Source organism: Sitophilus oryzae, unplaced genomic scaffold (assembly GCF_002938485.1).
Source record: "Sitophilus oryzae breed Bouriz unplaced genomic scaffold, Soryzae_2.0 scaffold_111_pilon_pilon, whole genome shotgun sequence".
Taxonomy (NCBI): domain Eukaryota; kingdom Metazoa; phylum Arthropoda; class Insecta; order Coleoptera; family Curculionidae; genus Sitophilus; species Sitophilus oryzae.
In genome coordinates, this window is record NW_022145749.1 from 2797584 (window position 1) to 2823216 (window position 25633).

The 25633-nt window shown below is 32.4% G+C and overlaps 1 protein-coding gene across 2 annotated transcripts in view; it reads right to left on the reverse strand.

Annotated features, from left to right (window-relative positions):
- LOC115883925 (secretin receptor-like) overlaps positions 1–25633 on the reverse strand; it is a 224720-nt gene that overhangs the window by 49895 nt on the left and 149192 nt on the right. Inside the window, exon 1 of one of the 2 annotated variants that reach the window (XM_030902365.1) lies at positions 5854–6016. The exons of the other annotated variant lie outside the window; for it this stretch is intronic. The gene's annotated coding sequence lies outside the window, so the exon portion shown is untranslated. Of the gene's footprint in view, positions 1–5853; positions 6017–25633 lie in introns of those variants that run through there. 2 annotated transcript variants of the gene reach the window in all.

Below are 25633 nucleotides of genomic sequence, written 5' to 3' on the forward strand. Positions count from 1 at the left end.
GATGGACCATAAAAATTGCAGCATGGTATCAACGAGGAATTAAGAGACCTAGAAGAAGACCGAACCTGAGATGGGACTATAATATTAGGAAATTAGCAGGGATAACTTGGGCTCGCATAGCCAACAATAGACAAGGGGCCCAACTACAAAGAGAGTATCAAAATATGTGAGGGAGGCTACACAATAATTGGTAATGGTTGAATAAGCTGAAAATGATGATGATGATGATGGTGATGAGAAACTATGCAGATTGTGTTAAGTTATCTATAAAATATCAATCAATATTAAAGAGATATTATGAAATTGATAAGTAATTTATATTATTTCTCAACACTATTTCTAATTGTAGGATTATTTAAACTTTTTATTGATTTATTTCTTATGTCTGAATACCTTTAATCCTTTTTTTTGCATACCACCAAATGTTAATGGCATCAGTCTAACATATCAATCAATAATCTGATAAGAAACATCTTAAATTTTTATTGGATTGGTGTACTTGTACTAGGAGTTTTTATATAAATATTTATATTTTTGTCGTTCACATTTCGACAGTTTATATCTATTATCATAACAAAAAGATCAATAATTTTACAGGCGCCTAAATTTGTCTACACATATATATCTGATAATAATTCTCAATTGAAATTACTTTTTCTAATTCTACATTTAAACCTTTATTCTATAATTAAAAAGTATTCATATTTGAAAAAGTAGTTATGTAATAATAATTATCTGGTGTGATAAAGTAATTAAATTCAAGGGTTAGATGAAAAAAAAGAATAGTCTGCATATTTTAATTTAGTTTATTTACATTACTAATCAGGCTTTTGTAATTAGTGATTCAGATTAAATGCAAAAATACATGGTATTACTTATATTTATCAAGTATTTATTTAAACTAACTATTAACCCATACACCAGAGAAGATTTGGCCTGCGGATAAAAACTTTGTGTTTTTGTGGCGGACCATGTCTGTCGGAGGTTAAGCCTTTGGCGGGCCAAGCCTGTTACATGTCAAATCCGCAGACTTGATGTGTCAGGTTAGATTGGTCTAAATATACGAAGTAAAGTTGTAACGCTCTTTCTTTCTATATAATCATTTTATCATCTGATAATAAAATGATCCCGAGTTCCCGATTAACGAATTAAGAAAAATTTGACATGCTAGATAGGATTTAGATCTGGGCTGTATGGTGGTCAATCTGATTAATTTTGATATCTCAATCTGCAATTAAAGCAACTATAGCGGATACAACTTCTGGATTTAAAACCCTCTCTGCTAGGGTTACTAAAACACACCGTTTAACATTTCGGGACAAGTGATTGAGGACATTGAGGAGATTATATATCTGGGCGGCATAATAAATAAAGACGGTGGAGCCAGCGATCCAAAAAGGTTCAACAAGCATTCGGTCAACTCAGAATAGTATGGGCCTCGAGACACATCAACACTGATGCTAAGCTGAGAATATTCAACAGTAGTATAAAATCGGTTCTCTTGTATGGATGTAAAACATGAAAAGTGACCAAAACCCTAACATCAAAGCTACAAACATTGTTAATAGATGCCTGCGACGAGTTCTTTGAATATATTGGCCGAACATGATCCGAAACGAAGAACTATTGCATTTAATTGGCCAAACTGAGATAAGCAAGAAGTGTTATATAATATAATATGACGTATGATAAGCAATCATACGAAAGTGGGGATAGATAGGGCATACTCTAAGGGTACAAACATAGTGGGGCATCTCGATGCGCTGCTGGCCAGGATGCTAGCCGCGATGCATCCTACGCACACAGTTTTAAAACGGCGAGTAAGTGCGCGTAGGATGCATCGCGACTATCGTACAAACATAGTGCGGGGCATTTCATCTCGATGCGATGCGCGCCATTCACCTCGCCATCCGGCGATGCTGAATCAAACATGTACAAATTTATGCGTCAAAACATACTGGAGCCTCGCACCTCGCCACGCACCTAGATGTTCAGCGCGATGCTTCCTAAAAAACAAAATTTTTGTTTTTTGCGAGAAGCGGACGCGGATGCCTGAAACTTTACATTTGATTGATCGGTTTAGGATCACAATTCGTTGAGCATATGTCGAACTAGAGTCGGGTGGAATAAAATGTTCACAATACTAGAATTTAATTTATCACCAACAATGTAATCAGCTTGATTCTACAGGGTCCGGCAATAGTGCGTCGGGCATCTGCAGCTCCTATAATAATAAACTTATGAATTTTGTAGTCCAGACATAAAGTATGTATTAGGATGTATTTGAGGAAAAGATTTGAACTTCTAAAGGGTGGCTCAAAAAAGTGTGAGTGGATCACGAATACTTTTTTAAATTGAACACCTATATATAGAGTGGCGCAACTCATTCGCCTCGGTTGATTATACGAAAACGGAAATGTGTAGAAACAAAATATTTTATGGGCATATGTGGGAAGACCATGTGCATAATTTAACATTATTTGAAATGTACAGGGTATGTCAGAACTAAGATTTACACCCAAGTTATTATATTTCTTATGGAACACCCGGTATTTTATTTCATATTTGGATCCATGGACACAAAATAAGACCTTTATTATAAGGGTTATTATATATTAATATGTTCACAAGCTTTGGTTTTTGAGATATTTAAAGTTAATTAAATATGTATGCTACAATGGAATAGATTATCAACACCCTGTACATTACTTTTTGGAATTAATTCTTGTGCTGAGTTTAAAGATAGAGAAATAAACTTTATGAAAAATTGTATTGCTGCCTTAAATTTATACAGGGGTACCAAAAATTGATGATTTATTTTAAATATTTATTCTACATAAAAACTTTGTTATTTCAAATACGACAACCTATTTTTTAAAATAAATCGACACAGATTCAAATGCTCTTTCAAAGTACATAATATATTAGGGTGTCCTATACCTATCTAGCTCAGATTTTGAATAAAGAGCAACTTTTCAATAAAATGGCAACAAAGAGGGCTGATGTCATGGCAAGTTTCTAGTGACAGTAGCTATTTTCAAAATCGAAATTAGTTTATGGACTTTATTTATTTATAGCAAGTACTTTAATCACTAGTTGATTAAAAAAAGTATACCATTAATATTGCAAATTATATTTTATCCTCTCATAGTCTTTTTAATTTTTTGATTATGTAACGAACACTTTGCTTACTCTCTTGTTTCGTCGAACTGGTTGAAACCATTTTTGTTTTTGATCAAATCGGTGTGAGAAACTATGAAGCTATAAAATTTTGTTTCGAGAGAGTTGAATATCCGGGAAAGTTGAGTTATTGAATGTAATTGCACTCAACAACGCCCTAATTGCGCTCTCCTTTATGCGTTAACATTTTTTCGGCAATTTTATTAACATTTGAAATTGTCACAACACAGCACGACGCCGACACCTAGTTCGAATTCTTTTTCATTTATTTTTTACTACCCGAAACAGCGTTACATCACACAAACCTGGTACCTGAGTGTTTTATCTCTTTTTTGTATCAATAACTGCACTAGCAAAAAACTAAAATACTTAATAATATATAACAAATATAATTAATTTATTAATATTATAACAAAACCACGATTTCAATATTATTCTATGCGATCAACATGACGGCGACGTGAAATAGATAGGGATAATTTCTGATTTTTGCCATTGACTCGCTGCTGTAGGAATTTGTTGAAATCAACTGAAATGTGCACCAAGCCTATACTAATTAATAACTACTATTACATAAACTGGTGCTTAATAAAACGGCTATGGTAAATGTTTTAGTATGCCTACGCGCACCTATTCGCGGTTTTAAAACAGTGCGCGTAGGATGCATCGCGGTAAGCATCCTGGCGAGCAGCACGGCCAGCATCTTGGCGAGCATCGCATCGAGATGTCTCACTAACGACAACATCGCAAGAAATGTCCTTGACAGAAACCCGCAGGGACAACGGAAAAGGGGACTCCCAAAACAAACATGGCACAGAACCGTAATGGAAAAGCTAGAGAAGTCAAGAACATTATGGCTAGAAGCTAAGAAAATTGCAGAAAACAGAATAAGATGGAAGGTTTTCATTGAAGCCCTATGCTAGGGTAACTGCGGAATAGACAATAATAATAGTATTTTTCAATGACTGTGAAATTGCATAATTCATAAACACTATTTGAGAGGACCACAAGCAAAGGCATGTTTTTAATGTAAAAATTATAAAAAAATGTTTTTTTCTTCAAAAGTGAATATCCCCAACAAAAATAAAGCGAAATTGAGTAATGAACTGTCGAGAAAATATGCATCTAGATGATATAATTATTGTTAAATTCTTTCCTGTGCTAACCATATTTCACAGAGTGTTTCAAACTTTCACCAAAATATCAATATGTTTTTCCTCGTATAGTTTATAAATGGAAACTTCCATTTTTAATTTAGAAAGAGACAGTAAAAAGTCAAATAATTTTGCTACAAAAAGCTTAAAAACTAATCAAAATCAGTCCACTAGAACACAATATATAAAAGTTTAAAAAACATTAAAATTTTAAAGTACCCGTTTTCGTGCCGTTGAGTGTAGGTATTTAACAATATTTGTCTAATGATTTTTTTTTTATTTTTAAGGTAATATATTGAATCAGCAGTGCTTCCTTTTTTCAGCACTGCTTCCAATTTTCAATGCTAAAGTGTAAACATTACTTCCAATAAATTAAAGCAATAATTTTTTAACAAATAAGGAATTATTAATAAATCAAATTATTAAAGTTTTCATATCATAGTAGCTGACCCGGCAAACGTTGTTTTGCGATATAAATTATTTCTAGGATTATTATAAAAAAATAGGGGTAGCTGGTAGAAGGTATAGAGGTATAAAGTATAGGGTAGAATAGGTTGATGGTAGAAGGGTGAAAATTTAGCGTTGTATTTATTTTTTAATGCCACATCATAAAAAATAAAAATTTTGTCCAAAAAAATTAAAAAATTGGGTGGACCATCAAAATCGGTTAAGCCATTTCGGAGGATAACTAAACCTGTGACACGAGAATTCTATATATTAGATTTATTTACTTGTTCATAAAACATGAGCGCGTTGACTATTACGGCAGTATTAAGAAATGTTACCACAAAAAAGTTTTTAAGCCAGTATGGCTTAAGCCAATTCTCACTATCCGCTGATGCGTTGACCGATGCGTCGTCAGAGTCTACAACTGCTGAGCAGTATGCAATTGCCACAGCACTATTATAATTATAAAATAATTATCTACCAGCAAAATAAAAACTAAATCACCACAATACACCAAAACACTTTACTTTTGCACTGGACGCGCCTTTCGCTAAGATGCAAAAGTAAAGTATTTTGGTGTATTGTGGTAATTTAGTGTTTTGTTTTTGCTGGTAGATTCTTTTATAACTATGGAGCTGTGCCATTGCCAAGTCTTTATAATTATTACAGAAATAAAGACGACTAATACTGATACAAAACAATTTATAACAAAATTGTTGAATAGCTGCTTAAAGAGAAACCAAATAAAATAAACTGACTTGGTTTTGCATGAGATCTCATAACTTTTTATAGCGGAAAAATTGTGTTGCGAGATTTGGCATTTTTTATATGTGTGTTTCTGATGGGATTGGTATTTTCCAAAACACTATCAATGTAATATTTTAATGTACGACATATTTATTATTATAAATACTGTAAGTATAATATTAAACGGTAATTTCTCATAACAAAGAATGAGTGTAAACGACCTACGCATTCATACAAAATATTGTTTAAGAAATATTCAGAGTAAACAAACTGTTCGCTAGGTTGTCGCTAGTGATTAATATTTAAGTTAACATAATTTCCTTACCAATCTATTATTATTCGAGTTATTATAAGTTAAATCATTCACTTGTCATCAAACAAACTATTTTGAAAACACAAACTGTTATGCGAACGCGCGACACAACTGCCTTCGACTTTTCAACATGTTTATGTGGTATTATTTATAAAACCTTAATCTAGTTTTCAACAGATCTCAAGTGGTTAAACTGTAAATTTATTGTTATCTTTGTGTGTATTTTGAATAAGACCACTTAGCCCTTGAGCAGTGGTGTAGTTTAACTTTTAATTCAATCTAGTTTATCCCAGTGTATTATTCCGGAAACTGAGTTTTTAAGACGAATATTATTATTTTGTTTGACATAAGATGAAGTAAATCAAAGAGGAGATAAAATAAGAGACGAAAGTTCGTGCGGTTCCTTTCATGTTTGAGTGGTGGGGCGGGTGACCTCGACTCGCTTGTCCCTTTAAATTTTAATTATTTTTTAGTGGGAGATTTGAAACAAGAAAGAATATTAAAAAGTATGTTTCTGAAGCTTAAAAACAGCCTAACTAATATGAGAACCATTTAGTAGTTTTATTATCTACGTATGCGTTCATAAATAAATAAAATAAATAGAATATTAGTAGTATAAGTTATGATTTAGTTTAACTATTTATATGTTTATAAATAAATAAAATGTTGGTGATCTTTCTATGTTACCCAGTCTTCTATCCTTTTTGCTTCTAGCCTTGCTTTCCCAAATAGAAAGAGTCGCTTGTCATTTAGAGCCTCGTAGTCATATATTAAGTGCTTCGATGCAACAGGATCTTTAACGCAGAGTCTACAGCAAAGGCTTCCTTATAAGAGGTTTAGATTGGACAGGTAGCACTTGGGAGCGATATGCCCTGTAAAGAAGAGACCTGTTGTAATCTGCACTTGATTCCTGCTGAGCGTTAGTTATTTTAGAATTAGGTCCTTGGATGAATGCCTTGGTATGAATGTATCCCTGTCTGTTTTTCCAGTGAACGGTGCTACCTCGGCTACCTATACCGACTCGGCTACCTTCCGAGCGCCTAAAGGTAAGTTCAAGTACATTGCAAAATTCGAATTGCGAATATCGTAAAATAAAACCGTCTTATATTTATTTAACACATGTTGAAAGTGTCACTTGAATGAGGAATTTTATTCTTTGCCACAGTTGTCATTTTTGTTAATAAGTCGTCGGCCGTGATTGTACATAGGTTATGTTTATAAGTAATTTTTTGTATAATGGATGAAGCTACTTATTTGTGTCGTAGAAGACGATCTATAGCTGTATATTTATTAATAAAAAACAACAAAAATAAAATACATAGAACAATTGGAACATAAGAAATATTTAAAAAGTGAAAACAGCATATCAATTTAGTACAATAAATGAGAATTAACGATGAAAAAAATTTAGAAACTACCTCGAAAACTACCATAGAATGAATGTCTATAAAGAATTTCGATACTGGATGGTTTTGAAAAATTTCCAACAAAATTACCAGTTTGCAGTCAAAACCATGTCAAAACGTTGAACGTACTACAAATTAAAAAAATGGCGTCCAGTTGGCTGGAAAATGAACATCGATGACATTTCCCATATAAATTTACCTTATTATAAAATGACAGCTATCTTAATCCATAGCCATCGCTGACACCGTTTTCTCGCGATCATACGGTATATTATAACCTAAAAACTCAAAATTTGCAGTGAATATTCGCAAAATTTAAATTAGTTTAAATATTCCTGCTCACATATTTTAAATTAGGTATACGAATTCGCAATATATTGAAACAATCTTCTGTAAATATTCACAATTCGTGTTTATATGAACCTACAACAGTAAGGTGAGAGTTTTTTGATATGGACGAGTGATTTATCGAATGTTCTGATCTGGAATGACAGAATGAAAACTATGTCGATATATTTTTATATATTTCAATACCTTTCTAATTTTGAATATTATATTTTTCCACTATTTTTTGTTGAATTCTATAATGCCTAGTATGTCACTGATTTGCAATGAATATTAATTATTACAAAGCTATAAGCGTGCGTGTTCTCAGCTGACAATTGCGAAAGATGGCGGCTCCAACCTGATTTATTTATTTTCTATGTAATTTTTTCCGTTAATTTTTCTCATTCTTTAATAGCTTTTCTGCTATTCGGAGCGAAGACAAATTCAACAAATCAGAGATCATTGAAATCCTCGTTAAAATCGGTCTAGCAGCTTTTGAGTTATAAATACTAAACTAATCGATAAGTGAAAATAAGTCCAAATCATTTTGCTTTATTTATTTTGATTAAAATTATAAGAAGTATAATTCAATTACTACCAAAATATATTTTATATTATGGAAGTTGTGGTATTATTTAATAAAAAATAATATATATCATATATTATGTGTTTTTTTCCAGGTTAATTTTGAAGTTTAACTTGTAAATATACATATAATTTTTCTCATCATATATGGGGGCATTTAAAATTGGTAGTTTTTTAAATAAAAATTAAACTGTGCAACTTTTGAACACTTTCTATATTTTTTTATTTTAAATGCCATAAAAACGAAACTTAAAAAGATAAAAATATATTACAAAAAAGATAATACAAATAAAAAAATTAACTCAAGTAAAATCGTGCCATTTATATCCACGGTACAGTTGGTATTTGGTTTGAAAACTCTTATGATTTCCATGATCTTGTTAGTTTGCATATTTAAAAAAATATCAACAATTTATCAGTTTGTCTGATGATTTATATCTGCCTTGTTGTTGGCAAAAACTGAATAAGAGTCAAGTAAAGTAATTAGAATAAATTAACTAATCTATTTAAAGTCACATGTCAAAGCACAAAATTCGAGTATTACCTCGAGATTATATAAATTTTAATTTTCGATATCTTTGTCAGGTGCCACCATCACGTGTATCCATGTCAATACTGATTTTTTTAGAGATCATGCATATTTATGAAGTTAGTGTATGTATGATACTATTTATATTACCTTTATCTTGGTTAATTTTCATATTTTATTATTTCTGACAGTTTTCTCGTTTGTATTTCTTTGTGGGGGCTTTATTTCTTTAAAAAAGATTGGGATTTTCGCCTCCGGAATAAAATATAAAATCAAAAAGTTATTTTTTGTAAACATCACTGCGTTGAATCCTGGAAACCAGCTGGCCTTTCGCTAGTAAATCAGATTTGACTAACCCACAAAAAATGGTTCCCGTGGTCAGAAGCAAAAGAAAACAAAGAAAAAGATTTAAAAATACCTAAATACAACTCTTCTAGAACACTTTAGTTTTTAGCAGATACGTCTATTATAAACAGTTTTTGTCAAAAGATTCAACGAAAAATTATTTATATATATACTATAGAAAAATACAGTTGGGGGTTGGAACCTTTGGTGTTGCAAAATAAAACACTAAATCACTACACTACACCAAAACACGTTTACTTTTGCACTGAACGCGCCTTTCGCTAATCATGTTAGCATCATCAGCAGATGATAAAAACTCATCTGCTGATGTGGTGGATGCTAACATTGTTAACAAAAACGCGCGTCCAGTGCAAAAATAAAAGTGTTTTGGTGTAATGTGGTGATTTAGTATTTTAGTTTGCTATCTATGGAAAATCAGATGCATCACATTTATGTAGAAAAAATGATACAATATTATTACTAAAGTGTACAAATACAAAATCGTGGCTTTGTCATAATATTTAAGTATTTTAGTTTTTAATAGTGCAATTATTGAAACTATAAAACGGTGTATGTAACGCTGTTTCGGATAGTAAAAATTAAGTGAAAAAGAACCCGAACTACTGGGCATCGCTTTGTGTTGTGACAATTTCAAATGTTAATAAAATTGTAGAAAAAATGTTAACACGTGAAGGAGAGCGCAATTACGTCCTTGTTGGGTGCAATAACGTTCAATAACTCAACTTTCCCGGATATTCAACTCTCCCGAAACAACATTTTAAAGGTTCATATCTTCTCACACCGATTTGATCAAAAGCAAAAATGGATTCAAGCAGTTTAACGAAACAAGTGTGTAAAAAGTGCCCATTACAAAATCGAAAAATTAGATAGGCATACACTACGAGAGCATAAAATATAATTTTCAATATTAATGCCTAAACCCTTTTTAATCAACTGGTGCTTAAATATTTTATGAACGTCTTTTAAAATTATAATTGTGTACCTTTAAAAAAATTCGTTATAACAGAATAGCCCGTTATGTCTCCGTTTGCAAAATTGGTGCGTAAAACTATGCTAGCTACCGTAGTTGAACTCATCTAAAAAGTTTTATTAGCTTGAATAATAAATTATAATACAAGTTTATTCTTACTTTTAGAATTTTCATAAATTATACCCCCTAAAACTTTTAGAATACCTTTATAATAAATTTTTCGTATATTCGCTATTTAAACCCCTGTATTTGTATATGCCGATGCCGATTGTTTACGATATTCTCCCATGGTGGCAGCATTGAATCGAAAAAATATCTTATTAGTAGTTAAAATAACTGAATCGTAGTAATATTTAGTTGTATATTTTCCTTTCCTGTTTACTAAACAAATTACGTTTTAAAAAAATAGAGTTTGCTTTTATTTTCCAAATAATATAGATATTATCTTTCGTTGTAAAATATGGAAGGTTATTATTGTGAAAATACAAAATATGAGATATGTCGCAATATGACTTTAATGTAATATTTTATTGGACAAATTTTCATTTTTATTGGAATATTTTTTTAGGTATACTGTACGATCAAAATCTGTTTGTCTATCAAATCAACAATCGAAGGCTCCAAATTAAAGCAGCTTATTTTAATAAAAAATAAAAAAAGGAAAAAATAGTATATTGTTTTATTAGGAGTAAAAATGGCACTTTTTGCTTGGCTGTACGTTTGACTACTTTGACGACATACGGCCGAGGCACAAAAAGCCATTTTTACTCCGAATAGAACATGCAAACAATTGAAACAACCGACATCGCTCGATTATGAACGAGCGATGCAAGGGACGAGTTACGAGCGACGAACGCAAGCGATCGAATGAAATAGAATGAAATAAATTGAAATCCGATTTTAATGTAACATACTCGATAAAAAGCCGAGCGAATTTTCTACATACATTGCAGGTAGCAAATTTATACGACGCCGTATATATTTTTATCTGTTGCGTATCTGAGGGACAAAATTTTACGATCTGCATAGACAATGCTTTGAAATAAACTAAATCAAACGACCAAGCGAATCGCTCGTCGCTTGCTACTTGCCATTCATCACCGAAAAAATATGTGCTCTGCCCACGCAACTTACTGCTTGCCGCTTGGCCTTAACGAGTACTTACAACAAGCGACGGACGAAAACCCGTATTTTTAAATACGAGCGATATTTTGCTCGAGCGATCGCTCGGTTGTTGCAATCGCTTGAAACTCGAGTACTCGATTATTGAAATTAATCGGTTTTTCCCATCACTAGTTCTCGGCCATCTATCCGATAGTGTCCGACAATTAGAGCGGGTGACCGACAATCGGTAAAATGCCTATTTTTTGAAAAAAAAATGTTTTTTTTTTTAAATAATGGTATTAATTTGCCACTACATTACCAATATGGCACTACTGCAGTACACTTCAGTCAGTTTTATATTCATATTTTTATCAGGTACCTAGTATATAGTATGTTTAAAGTTAAACTAGTTTAATGCAGTATTTTTATATTGCCATTTCATTCCAGAAATTCCCTTAAGTGGCCGACAACAGGTACTTTCACCCTACGTCCCGCGTATTTGTGAAAAATTGATGACACACACTATGATTACATGCTCAAAAGGATTGCCTATACTCTATATAGGCATGGTGCATTTCAACTGATTTCAAAAAATTTTGACCTTAGCGCTCGATAGGGCAGAAATCAGAAATTATTACTATGTATTTCACGCCGTCCCGGTTAGAGTTCATGTTGATTCTATTAAAATAATATTAAACTCGTGGATTTGACATAATATTTAAGTATTTTAGATTTTTGCTAGTGCAGTTATTGAAACTACAACACTCGAACGAGGTTTGAGTATGTAACGCTGTTTCGGGTAGCAAAAATTAAGTGAAAAAGAAGTCAAACGAGACGTCGCGCTGTCTTCTGACAAAAGTTAATAAAATTGTCGAAAAATTGTTAATGCGTAAAGGAGTACGAAATTACGTGGTTGTTGGGTGCAATAACATTCAAAAACTCGACTTTCCCGGGTATTCTACTCTCCCGAAACAACATTTTATAGCTTCATAGTTTCTCCCACCGATTTGATCAAAAGCAAAAATGGATTCAAGCAGTTCGACGAAACAAGTTAGTAAACAACGTGCTCGTTACATAATCAAAAAATTAAATAGACACATTCTGAGAGGATAAGATATAATTTGCAATATTAATGGTATTCTTTTTTTAATCAGTTAGTGATTAAATGTTTTATGAACATCTTCTAAAATTATAATTATGTACATTTAAAAAATTTCGTTATAGCCGAAATAGCCCCAATTATGACCCCACTAGCAAAACCGGTGCGTAAAACTATGCTCGCTACCGTAGGTGACCTCATCTAACATTTTTTTTAGCTGGAATAATAAATTATAATATAAGTTAGGCCCTCTGAAGCTATCAAAATATTTACTTTTTATTTTTAGAATTTTTACAATTTATACTTCCTAACACTTTTAGAGTAATTATATAATACATTTTTCGTATACTTGCTATTTAAATGCGGGATTTTATATATATATATATATCAGTTGTTTACGATATTCTCCGATGGTGGCAGCACCGGCGGGGAAAGCACCAATCCTATAAGTTCGGTGATTGTCCGTACTCGAATATTTTCAGTAAATGCGTGGTTTTAATTGTGTGGTTAAACGTGCTATTGTCAATTGCCGGTGTAATAAATATAATAAATAGCTAAACAGTTTAAATAAACATATAGCGTTTCCAATTTCTTATATCGGATATTTTTTAAAAGCTGAATAATGGATTACAGATGTTTGAGTTAACCCCTTCATAATTCTTAATATAAAGTGGTTTTTGGACTTCTCTATCGACTATTTTTAATATCTGCAAATTCTTAATTTTCTCAAGCAATATTAAAATTCATTTTCGATATATGTAAAGAAAAACAAATTAAGTTAAATTTCTAAAATTTAAGCTATATTATTAATATAATATAATATATAATTATTTAATTAATTATAATTGCATATATTGATTATCAAAGATAATTTATATTTTAAAATATAAAATTTAAAGTTCTATTTCATTTAATCGATTAATAAAATAGTAGTTTGGTCTAATCAAAATGGTAGATTACATCAATTCAATGAATGATTTTGTATTTTCGTATAGTAAATCACTTAAAGATTTCACGCTTTTTTGCAATTTATATGTGTGAAATTATCGTGGTTCAAGTTCTAATGTTATCAAAAATAACACATTTTATATAAATATATTGATTTCGATAAGATAAATTTATGAACTTTGTTTATCGTATAAAAGATATAATTTTCAAATGCGCTAGGATGAAAGAAGAATGAAATTTCGTACTGAAAAATTAATAAACTTCTTCGAACATGCTTTATTTACTCACGAAATTGATTATACAATGGTTACTTACAAGTTGAGGAATAGATATTTTTCTAAGACACGTTCCGAAGCTCTCCATAAAATTTTCTGATAAGAAAGAATAAATGTTTGCCGTTGTGATAGAAGATAGCTATTTAATCCTCATTATGTTTTTATATTAATTGCAAAAAATATATCGCTTTAATTTAGTTTGTGATAAGCACTATATTCTTGAACTTATTATTTCATGATCTAATTTTTTGATTAAGCTTCTTCCGGAACTTCGAAATTAGTGGAATAAATTAGCGGTTTCAATTAGCATAGTTTGTTCTTCTAATTTCAATGTATGTGTTTGGTTTGGTTTGGTTTGGTCGCTTAAAGTCCCATATCTGGTTAATGTCGAGATTAACAGGTTAATGTTTGAGTTTGGTTTTGTTTTTGGTTGTTTTGTTTTGTGTTATTATCGAGATAACCGGGTAATGTCGACATTAACTGGATATTGGACCTTAACCGTAACATATGCATTCAGAACGTCAAAATTAGTGGTAGTAATTTTCAATAATGAAAAAAGTTAATAAGCTTCAATCAGAATGTCGAAATTAGTGGAATAAATTAGTGGTTTCAATAAGCGTAGAAGTTCGTTCCTCTTATTTGAACGTAAGCATTCAGAACGTCAAAATTATTGGTAACCAATTTCAATGGTGGTCATTTTCAATTAGTAGAAAAAGTTAACAAACTTATAACGTTTCTAAATTTGAACTAATTAATAGTACTTAAAATAACTTCTTAATTATAATTAATAAATTAATAACTAATAATAATTATACTTTAAAATTCGCTGGAAATGTCATTTTCGATTATAATCCGTCAAGAGAATTGAGGTTAGAAATCAAAAGTTTGTTGTTTTATAACCTTAATATTTGGCTTTATCATGGATACAACTGACTAACGCAAGCTGCTGTTTTTAATTGTGTTTTTAAGACATTGCGTAATCATAAACTAAAAATATAAAGTGTAATTGAAACCACTAATTTATTCCACTATTATAATTGCGAGGTTCTGGATGAAGCTTTAAGCTTAAGGCCAAAATGACATTACTCCCAAATTTTGAAGTGTATTTATTGGCAAAAGATAAAAGTCTAACGCTTGATCCAGAACCTCGCAATTAGTGGAATAACTTAGTGGTTTCAATTACCGTAGAAGTTTGTTCCTTTAATTTCAATGTAGGGGAAACCGGGGGAATCCCGCGCACGGGGGAATATCGCACACGCCGCTGTAGAAAAAAACTACAACTAGTAATACACAGGTGTTAGGCTGTATTGTTAAGTATTGCTACTACTGCCATTACTCGCTGACGAGTATTTGACACGCATCAGAAGATGGTCACGCAAGGCGTTTTCTTTCATGAGCTTTTCTGTGACTGAAAAGCCCAATACGTGATGTTATTTGTCTACCGCACTCCGGACATTCAAAAATTTCATTGCTTTGTTGCCTCTTAACTTTTTGGTTCTCGCTGTTAACTGAGTTTACAATTCTTCTCCATTGAGTTCTATTGTGAGCTGCTACTTCCCACTCATTCTGCACATTAATTCCCTTTAAGTTTTCGTGGAAAATGTCCTTGTACCTTTTGAGTTGTCCCCCTGGCCTTCTCTTACCGTCTACAAGCTCACCGTAAAGCAGTGATTTTGGTATGCGGTTTTCTTGCATTCTGCATACGTGACCAGCCCATCTTAGTCGGGATTTTGTAACCATGACTTCAATACTCTCGCAGTTAGCTTTTTCAAGAACCGATACGTTTGAGACGTGATGGAACCATTTGATTCTTAAGAGTTGTCTAAGGTGTCTCTGTTGCAACTTGTTTAATGCGTTCATGTGTCGGCGGTACGGCACCCAGGTTTCGCTCCCATATAGCATGGTGGGGATTATTATTGCTCGGTACACTGCAAGTTTCGTTTTTGTGCTCAGGTCATGGTTGTAAAAAAACCCTGTCTTTTAATTTCCAGAATGCTCTTGAAGTATTGCATAAGCCATATGAAGTTTGCTCCAAAAGTTTGGAATAATTGCCGGCTGTCGTTAACCAATAACGAACATTTTAGTGCTAGATGGGTTTTTCATCTATCTTTTCGGCAATTTAATCGGTTGATAATTAGTAGTTCCTGTGATTATTAAAAGCAGCTTAATTTTATTTCAATTTACCAGTGCACCTATAAGTGTTATCGCAAGCGATCAGCAATATAATGTAAGTACTTTTGCTAAAATAAATTTTTAGGTAAAAAAACGGCTCCCGGGGAAATACCGCGCAAAAACAAAACAAACAATAACGCGCTGCGCGGTATTACCCCAAATGTACACTCTTCTTGTTTATTTTGTATAGCTTGTTTCTTTTAGTTTATGATGCCCAGAACATACCAAAGGACATCAGAGAAAGGCAAATGGTCAGCGGATGCACTTAAATCAGAATTGGAAACTATGGAAGAAAAAAGAAGAGAGAAAAGAGAAAAAAAGAAGCAAGTAATGTAAAAATGAAGGAAAAGAGATGAGACAAAAGGCAGAACAGAGAAGCCAATATTGTACTGAAAAAAATAAAACTCTCAACAACTTTAGAAAGTAAAAAAATCAACAAGAAGCCAAAGCACATTGGCAATATTAAGTTTAATGGCGATGATACTGAACCTGAGAGTTATTCTGAAAGCTAGCTTTGTGTTGATGATGACTTAGACGAAGTAAATTCTTTCCCAACCCATGAAGATGACATCTGTTTAATTTGCGGAGAGTTTGGCAGGGACAACGAGGTCTGGTATCGCTGTAATTCCTGCTCAGAGTGGGCCTATGCTGCTTGTAGTGGAAAGGAGAAAGGAAAAATCTACCTTTGTGACTACTGTTGCTAGGTAACAGTTTATTTTTTATATAAATATCTGTGTTAATGTGTTTGCTATGTAAAGATACAATAATGTATCTTTACTTTTGTTCTCACTATCATTTTTTTTATTATTTATTATACCTGTATTTTATGTACAATAAAGTCTTAGATAAACTGCCTTAAAATACCTCAATGCGTGCCATTACCCCAAACCATGCGCGGTATTACCCAAAAGCCCGGGTAAAGCTTGATTTTCATGCATCCGTTGTCCGACGATACGATGATACGATATTAATTTTATTGGTTGAATTTAAAGACTTCGATTGGTTAGAAACGGTTATCCAATCGAAGCCTTTAAATACAACCAATGAAATTAACATTGTGTCAACGTATCGTCGGACAACGGATGCATGAAAATCAAGCTTAATACCGCGCAGTCATACATTTTTATTTTTTTGTGTTAATAGGTACAAGAAAACAAAAATGTTTAATTTTCGATGTTGCAATAGTTTGTATATTGTATCAATACTCCTCATACAAAAATTACCTCATAAAAAAAATTAACATCAATCTAGGAGCTATTTTGCTTATGTGCGCGGAATTCCCCCGGCTTCCTCTAAGCATGCAGAACGTCAAAATTAGTGGTACACATTTTGAATTAGTAGAAAAAGTTATCAAACTTTTAACTTTTCCATTAATTAATCTTCAAAATTTGCGAGAAATGTCATTTTGGCCTTTCATTATCTTCCGTCAAGAGAAATTGTGGTTAGAAATCAAAAGTTGATTGTTTTATAAGTTAAATAATAATATTAGGCTTTCTCTATGGATAGAATAATAGAATAAGTGGGAGGGGGGTTAATCTCTGTGACCTTAGAGATCTATTGTGTCCCCCTTTCTTGAGTTATAACTCATCATACAGTCCCAGGACTTCTTGCGGAGACCCGTGTCCTTCACAGTCGAGGGGCTACGACCCAGGCCGGGTAGACGAAACGGTAGCTTGTGTCGCCTGTTGGGTTTAGAGGTCGGAGGTAGGCTCCCGACCCTTGGAGGAGGTGGTAACTTGTATGCCACTTGCGGAGGATGGTCTCACGCAAGTGTCAGTCACCTCTCCTGTAGTTCTCTTTGGGTTTGGCCCCTTGGAACTTTCATTGTTACTGTTCCCAGTGTTGCTAGGGGGTTTCCCCACAGCTTCACCGGTGATGTTTTTATTACTATTATTACCAGATCTCATAGTGTTCCCATGAGTCGCTAGGGACAGTCGGTCCACTTCTACAGAGCCCCGCATGTAGAAGTAAGGGGTAAAATACAATGGGGTACCCCCCGGTGCCCCAAGGTTGAGGCTGTCCGTAGCACCGCCCGGTATCGTTATATGTCTTGGTGCAATTCCCTGGCCACGACACTACAGTCAGGGACAAGACGATGAGTGAGATGCTTCTTAGACCAAGCAAAGTGCTAGGGGGGATTTCCCCCAGCACCTGACTAGGAGCTTCCCCACCAACGACAAGGTCTTGCATCTCCTAGGGGAAGTTCTCTATGGATACAACTGACTAACGCAAGCTGTTGCCAGGATATTCTATTAATTTTAATTGTGTTTTTCAAACATTGTGAATGATCGTAAACTAAAAAGAATAAAGTGTAATTGAAACCACTAATTTATTCTACTAATTGCGAGGTTTTGAATGAAGCTTTAAACTTTTAACTATTGCCAATAAGTATATTTTAAAACTTGGGAGTAATGTTATTTTGGCCTTTGATTATCTTCCATCAAGAGAAATTGTGGTTATAAATCAAAAGTTTATTCTTTTATAAGCTAACTATCAGGCTTTCTCTATGAATACAACTGACTACCCGAAGTTTTGTTGCTAGGATATTTTATATTAATTGTTTTTTTAGACATTTTGAATGATCGAAAACTCTTTTAACTTTTTTATAATATCGATTCCAATATTACTAAATTATTATTGTACCATTTACAATCCGAAAAGTAAGTAATAACTTATCGTTATATTATATTTCAATATTATAAGTTCCTTCGTATTCCGTAAAATACTGCAATGTTTTGAAGTTAATGGAATATTCTATACATTCGAAAGCTATCAATCATGCGAATATCACAGCTACGTGCTACGTTGCGTAAGCATTGAGAGAAGGAAACGTATTTTCTCTCCATTTTCCATATGTCTCATTGTAGAGCTGTTGTGCTTTTATTGTTAGAATCTTTACACTTATTATATTTTCAAAAAAATGTAGGTTTATTATATTACGTTTTCAGTAGATTTCAACTATTCCAATAGTATTTTTGATCTATTTAAACAACACCAATTAGGGATGAGCTTAGGTGTTGAAACTGGAGATTTCTAATAATGTCTAATTAGCAATTAGAGTAACATTTAGGGGTATCGGCTTTACATAATCACTACAGTCTCGAGTGTTTTCTTAAACGAAGCTTCGATAAAGCTCATGAATTACAACATAACAAAAGGTCAGCAAATATCTAGATAGTTACGAAAATTCTCATGCAGGGTAAGTCGGCAGGCTGGTTTTATATTGATTGTGATTAAAGTGTGCAATTTTTTTCTACTGAATCATATTTCAATTTTCAGAATTACTTAAAAATATTATTATTTTGTTTTTTAGATACTTAAACTACTAATTATAAATGAACATTTGAATTAGTGGAAATTTTAGATAATCGACATTGATAAAGGAAATATAATTAGAAATGCACAGATACTATTAACTTTAACTGAATAATCAATCAAATAGATTAGAATAACTAAGAAATTGCACACAACTACGATGATTTATGTTAAAATTAATTTAGACAAAATATGCACAATATAATACCAATAATACTTATAGTAAAATTGAGTATAAACTGTAGGCGCACAGATTCTAAGTGTTTCAAGTTCTATCCTTTTAAGAACATCTATAGCGTGTTCTTTAATTTTCTTTATAGTGTGACAATATTATGCTTGCCGATACCAAGTAGTTAGTGATTCGAATTTAAAATAGAAACATATTATCGTAAAAACTGAGATATTCTACCTTTGAGTTAATAATATTCTTATGCTCCTCTGTTTTGTTCTTATAGTCTAAGAGCTAGCAACGTTTTCGACAAAGTATTTTAAGATGTCTGGCTCTTTGTTATATCTTTTACTATGCTCTCTGGAACAGCATGCGGCCCATCTGTCTGCCAATACCCGTTGCGTTCACTACTGCGCATCGGAATAAGATCCTATATTTTTTTATTAATTTAGTCCTATAAATTCTAGTATTGAATATAAATCGAATATGTCTCCATAGCGCAGTGCGTAGAGTTTTCGACCACGAACCGATGATTCAGAGTTCGAATCCGGGTCAGGTCAAAGACTTATTTATTATATTTTCGTTTGCATTCTGATAGTAAAGTATTAAATAATTCTGGTAATTAAAATAAAAACAAATATTCCATTATATATTCAATACTAGATTTTAGACGACTAATAAAAATATAGGATCTTCTTTCAATGCGCAATAGGTAACGCAACGTTTACCGGCAGCCAGACGAGCCGCATGCTGTTCTAGAGAGCATAGTAAAAGATATATCAAAGACTAAACGTTCTCTAACCCAGTGTGAGTGCGCATATTATCAAAGTAAAACCTCTGAAGGTGGGTAAGGGGACATAACTCACAATCTTTAATATGTTTATTTAAATTTTAATGCTTCAAAAAAAGCAGGGGGGGCGACATGTTTCGGGACTTAAACAATTGTTTTGTGTTTTGTGATCGTATTTTATAATTTTGACCTCTGTTTGACTATTGGAATTTTCTATTATTCTGATTGTAATTGTTTTAGCTTTCTGGGTCTGATGATGGAAATTGTTTAAGTCCCGAAACATGTCGCCCCTCTGCTTTTTTTGAAGCATTAAAATTTAAATAAACATCTTAAAGATTGTGAGTTATTTGTCCCCTTACCCGCCTTCAGAGGTTTTACTATGATATATCAAAGAGCCAGACGTTTTAAAATACTTGTTTTTCCGACGATGCTAGCTCTCGTACTATAAAGCATCATTCAGAACTTCGCAATTAGTGGAATAAATTAGTGGTTTCAAATATACCTTATACTTTTTAGTTTACGATCATTCACAATGTCTAAAAAACATAATTAAAATTAATAGAACTTCCTAGCAACAGCTTGCGGCAGTCAGTTGTATCCATAGAGAAAGCCCAATATTTAGCTTATAAAACAATCAACTTTTGAGTTTTAACCACAGTTTCTCTTGACGGATGATAATCAAAGGCGAAAATGACATTATTCGTAAATTTTGAAGGATAAGTAGTGGAAATGTTAAAAGTTTGTTAATTTTTATATTTATATATTATTAATAGAATTTCCTAGCAACAGCTTGTGGCAGTCAGTTGTATCCATAGGGAATGCCTAATATTTAGCTTATAAAACAATCAACTTTTGAGTTTTAACCACATTTTCTTTTGACGGATGATAATCAAAAGCGAAAATGATATTCTTTGCAAATTTTGAAGGATAAGTAGTGGAAATGTTAAAAGTTTGTTAATTTTTCTACTAATTGAAAATGATATAACCGCTAATTTTGGCGTTCTGAATGCCTTACATTGAAATTAAACGAACAAACTTCTACGCTAATTGAAACCACTAATTTTGATGTCAGACAAATTACATACCACATTAAAATGATCTGTTAATGTTAAGTTTAATGTTTTATATTATGTTTAAAAGATGCTGTTTTTTGTCTTGTTTATTTTAATATTAATAACAAATCTTTCGGTAAAAAATGGTTCTTTGGCAAACCTACATCCTATAAAATTCGCAAACTTTGCGGTGGGTTGATTGTTTTGGGCTAAAAAAACAACAACAGGGAATTTAATCATCTTTGGGCGGTTTAAGGCCTACACGTCGGCCTGTAAAAGAACTTTTATTTGATCTTTTAATTTGCTATATGTTTAAACTCAATACTTCATTCATTCTTGAAACGAGTACTTTTACTTAAATTACGTTCAAATGAAAAATTATAAATATAAGGAGATTAAAAAACTATTCTATAGACCGGGTAAAATTAAATTATAATGCCTAAAATAACGCGTTACTGGCAAATATATTTTTAGTCATTCTTTCACTAATAAAATAAAAAAAAAGATAACCCGTTGAATATTGTTTTATTTTGTATTACCCCTTAAGTTTCTTTTATTAAATGTGATTTTATAAAGTTTTTCAACGTTTATATTTAAAGTGCGGATCAAATGAACAGTCTGTTTGGATCAAATAAACCAATAAAACGGATCGAAATGGAAAAAATAAATTCCATTCTTTTCTATTGGTGTATTTGATTCTCTCTTATTTTCTTTAAGTCTACTACTCCAGGGTTTATTTCAGAACTGTTTACTCAAATGGCATATTATTATTAAGTATAAAGCTTCATCAGAACCCCCAAATTAGTGGAAAAATTAGCGGTTTCAATTACTTTTTATACTTAAGGTTTTACGATCATTCAAAATATCAAAAAAAAAATTAAAATTAATAAAATATACTAGCAACAGCTTGGGATAGTTAGTTGTATCAATAGAGAAAACCTAATAATTAGCTTGTAATATTAAACTATTCATTTCTAACCACAATTTCTCTTGACCGATGATAATCAAAGGCCAAAATGACATTAATCGCAAATTTTGCAGTATAATTAGTACCAGAAGTTAAAAGTTTTTTTAACTTTTTCCACTAATTAAAAATCACTACCTCTAATTTTAACGTTTCAAATGCTTACATTGAAATTAGGGGAACAAGCTGCTGCGCTAATTGAAACCACTAATTTATTCCACTAATTTCTAATCCACTAATTTTCTGAATAAAGCTTAAGTTGAGTCAAATTACATCTTTGGAGTATTATTAGAGCATGTAGGTGATATTATTTAACTTCTTATAATTATAAGAGTATTAGTCACTTTTTTCCATTACTCATGAAAATATTAATGGGAAACGTGGTTTCTTTTTGAATTTTTTAAAATAAATATAAATGTGACATCCTGTTTATTAGAAATTCTATTTTTTAATCCACACTTTTAAAGCAAAACAACAAATAAACAACTATAAAATTAACTTGTAGCGATTACTTTTAAAAAATATACATAGAAATGTACTTAACAAAGATAATATCTACCAAAATTTAATTGAAGTGCTACGTTAAAGTATATCTATATTTAAAATAATGTAATGGCTATCTTTTTGCGGTGTATGTAAGATTACCGTTGGGGGTTAGAACTTGTTTGATGGGGTTAGATGATGTTTAAACAGCAAAATAAAGCCCTAATTTACCACAATACACCAAAACACATTTACTTTTGCACTGACGCGCGTTTCGCTAACCATGTTAGCATCATCATCAGATGATTGAAAATGAAAAAGTTTTATAATTTATGTGCTGGTCTTACATACATAGCAAAATAAAAAAAACTGTTTCAGTTTCAGTCATATACTGCTGCTAATAAATAAAACGCGCGTTAGTGCAAAAGTAAAAGTGTTTTGGTGTATTGTGGTGAATTAGTGTTTAATTTTGCGATGTATTTAAGACCAGCGTAAATTATAAAGCATCAATAATAACAATTTAAAATAAAAATGTTTTTTTGCTTATTATTTAGTTACAACTTATTCTTTAATATGCAGTTGGATGTGTTTTTCACGTCATTTGCCACCCACCTTCTTTTCTTACTGCTAGATTTCTAGTCTTTTTAGCTGTTTACATGTATTAGGGATAGACAGGAATTATATAATACCTCTAAAAGACTAAAAGGCTTACTTACTTACTTACTGCCACTACTCGCTGACGAGTATTTGACACGCATCAGAAGATGGTTACGCAAGGCGTTTCCTGTCATGAGCCTTTTTGTGACTGAAAAGCCCGATACGTGATGTTACCTCTCTTCCGCACTCCGGACATTCAAAAATCTCATTACTTTGTTACCTCTTTACTTTTTGGTTGTCGTTATTAACTGAAGTTACAATTCTCCTCCATTGCGTTCTATTGTGCGCTGCTTCCTCCCACTGATGCTGTATACTTATCCCCTTTAAGTTTTCATGAAAAACATCCTTGTATCTTTTGAGTTGACCACCCGGTTTCCTCTTACCCTCTACAAGTTCACCGTAAAGAAGAGATTTTGGTAGGCGGTTTTCTTGCATCCTGCATACGTGGCCAGCCTATCATAAGCGATATTTAGTAATCATGACTTCACCGCTCTCGCAGCTTGCTTTTTCAAGGACTAATACGTTTGAGACGTGGTGGTACCATTTGATTCTTAACAGTTGTCTTAGGTGTCTCTGTTACAACTTGTTTAATGTACTCGCGTGCCGGCGGTACGGCACGGCACCCAGGTTTCGCTTCCATATAACATGGTGGGGATTATTACTGCTTAATACACTGCAAGTTTCGTTTTGGTGCTCAAGTCATGATTGTAGAAAACCCTGTCTTTTAATTTCCAGAATGCTCTTGAGGCGCTGCCGATTCTGTGCTGAATTTCAGACTCGATATTTGCCTGTTCCGAAATCAAGCCTGTTCCGAAATCAATGCCGAGGTAATTAAATTCCGATACATATTCCAATAGTTCTTCTCCGATTTTTATAGCGCTGTTATGATTTTCCGGGGGAGTGCACATGATTTTAGTTTTATCGATGTTCAGTTTAAGGCCCAAAGTCTCGTATTAAAAGTAACGTATTTGCAACTAGAGCGCAGTCATCAGCGTATTGGAGTTCTGTGATGCATTTTATACGTGTTTTTGCCCTGAGGCGTTTTATGTTGAACATACCGCAGTCATACCTGTATCTAACATCCATTTCTCTTTCCTGTAGTTTGCTGTCCACTATAATAGAGAGCTCTGCCATGAATATGTTGAATAGAAGAGGAGCCAAGACATATCCCTGCCTAACTCTTGTATTTGTCAGGAATGGATCGCTCAGTGATCCACGATGTGACACTCTCGACTTGTTCTTGTTATGGAGGCTTTTACACACAGTAAGAAATTTGTTGGGCACTCCGAACTTTTGCATAATTGCCCAAAGTGCATCTCTGTTTACAGAGTCGAATGCTTTCATGAGGTCGACGAATGCAACATAGAGTTTAGTCTGCTGTTCCTTTACTTTTTCCTGTAGTTGGCGGTCGGACAATATGGAATCAACGGTACCACGGTTGGTGCGAAAGCCCGTTTGTAATTCTGGGAGGATTTTTTCTATTCTTATGGCTTGATCTATTTCTTATGGCTTGATTGACTATATTTCTCCACTTTTGCCTTTTGTCTTTATTCTCCATCCATTAGCAGTTCAAGTTGTATCGTTTCCAAAGTTGTATCGTTTCCCTCTCTCAAAATTTATTTCTAAAAAAATTATTATTATTAAAAAAAAACTATTAAATTAATTATCTTCCCTTGCATTGGTATCTTTTTGTATACAGAAGGCCTTTTCTGTTAATTCCAGCCATTTTTTATAACTTTTTCTAATACTGCACAAAACAATACTGGAGACAGTGGATCCCTCTGTCTTAATCCGTACATGTTTATACATTTTTTAGTTGATTTCTTGTTACCTTTGACTTCGTTTACTGTCTTTTGGAGAGTCAATTTTATCATCTTCGTCAATTTCTTGCTAACCCCTAATTCTGTTAGTAGACAAGAATTATTAAAAAATTAAATTATTATATAATGAAAATCTCTAAGCCAGTAGTTTTAGCGATGCGAGATTGGAAAACCAAAATATATTGGAAAAGTTATACAAATTTATTTTATTATACTCATATGTATATCTAGAAGAAATCTTTGCCGTTACAGAAAACACGTTACAGTGATATTTACTGATAGTACCTTTGTCAAAGTAACGTAACTTATAATTCTGATCAAAGTGGAAAATGCTAATATTAATACCTTAGAGATGTTTCTCTACATCTTTTTTCGATTTCTAAAAATACTGTGTCACTTTTGGAGACGTTGAATTGGTAATAAAATGGAAGTTTTTTTAAAACAACAAAAATATCTTTTAGCAAAAGCTAAGAATTTATAGGATTTACATTTATTAAAGGAATTTATATAAATATATAGAGAATAAATTATAAGAAGATATTAAAGTCAAAGTCAAAAGTCAAAGTCTTTATTTCTAGAGTGGTACATAGTTTTACAAATTATAATAAAATATAAATATTAAGTAATAACCTAGTTACCTAATCAGTAATATAATTCATACAAGTACGTGAATTCATAATAGATATCAATATAAATATTTACAAAAATAGGCCTTACGTAATTTGCTTAGAAAATTTACACCATCGAAATTTGACGATCAC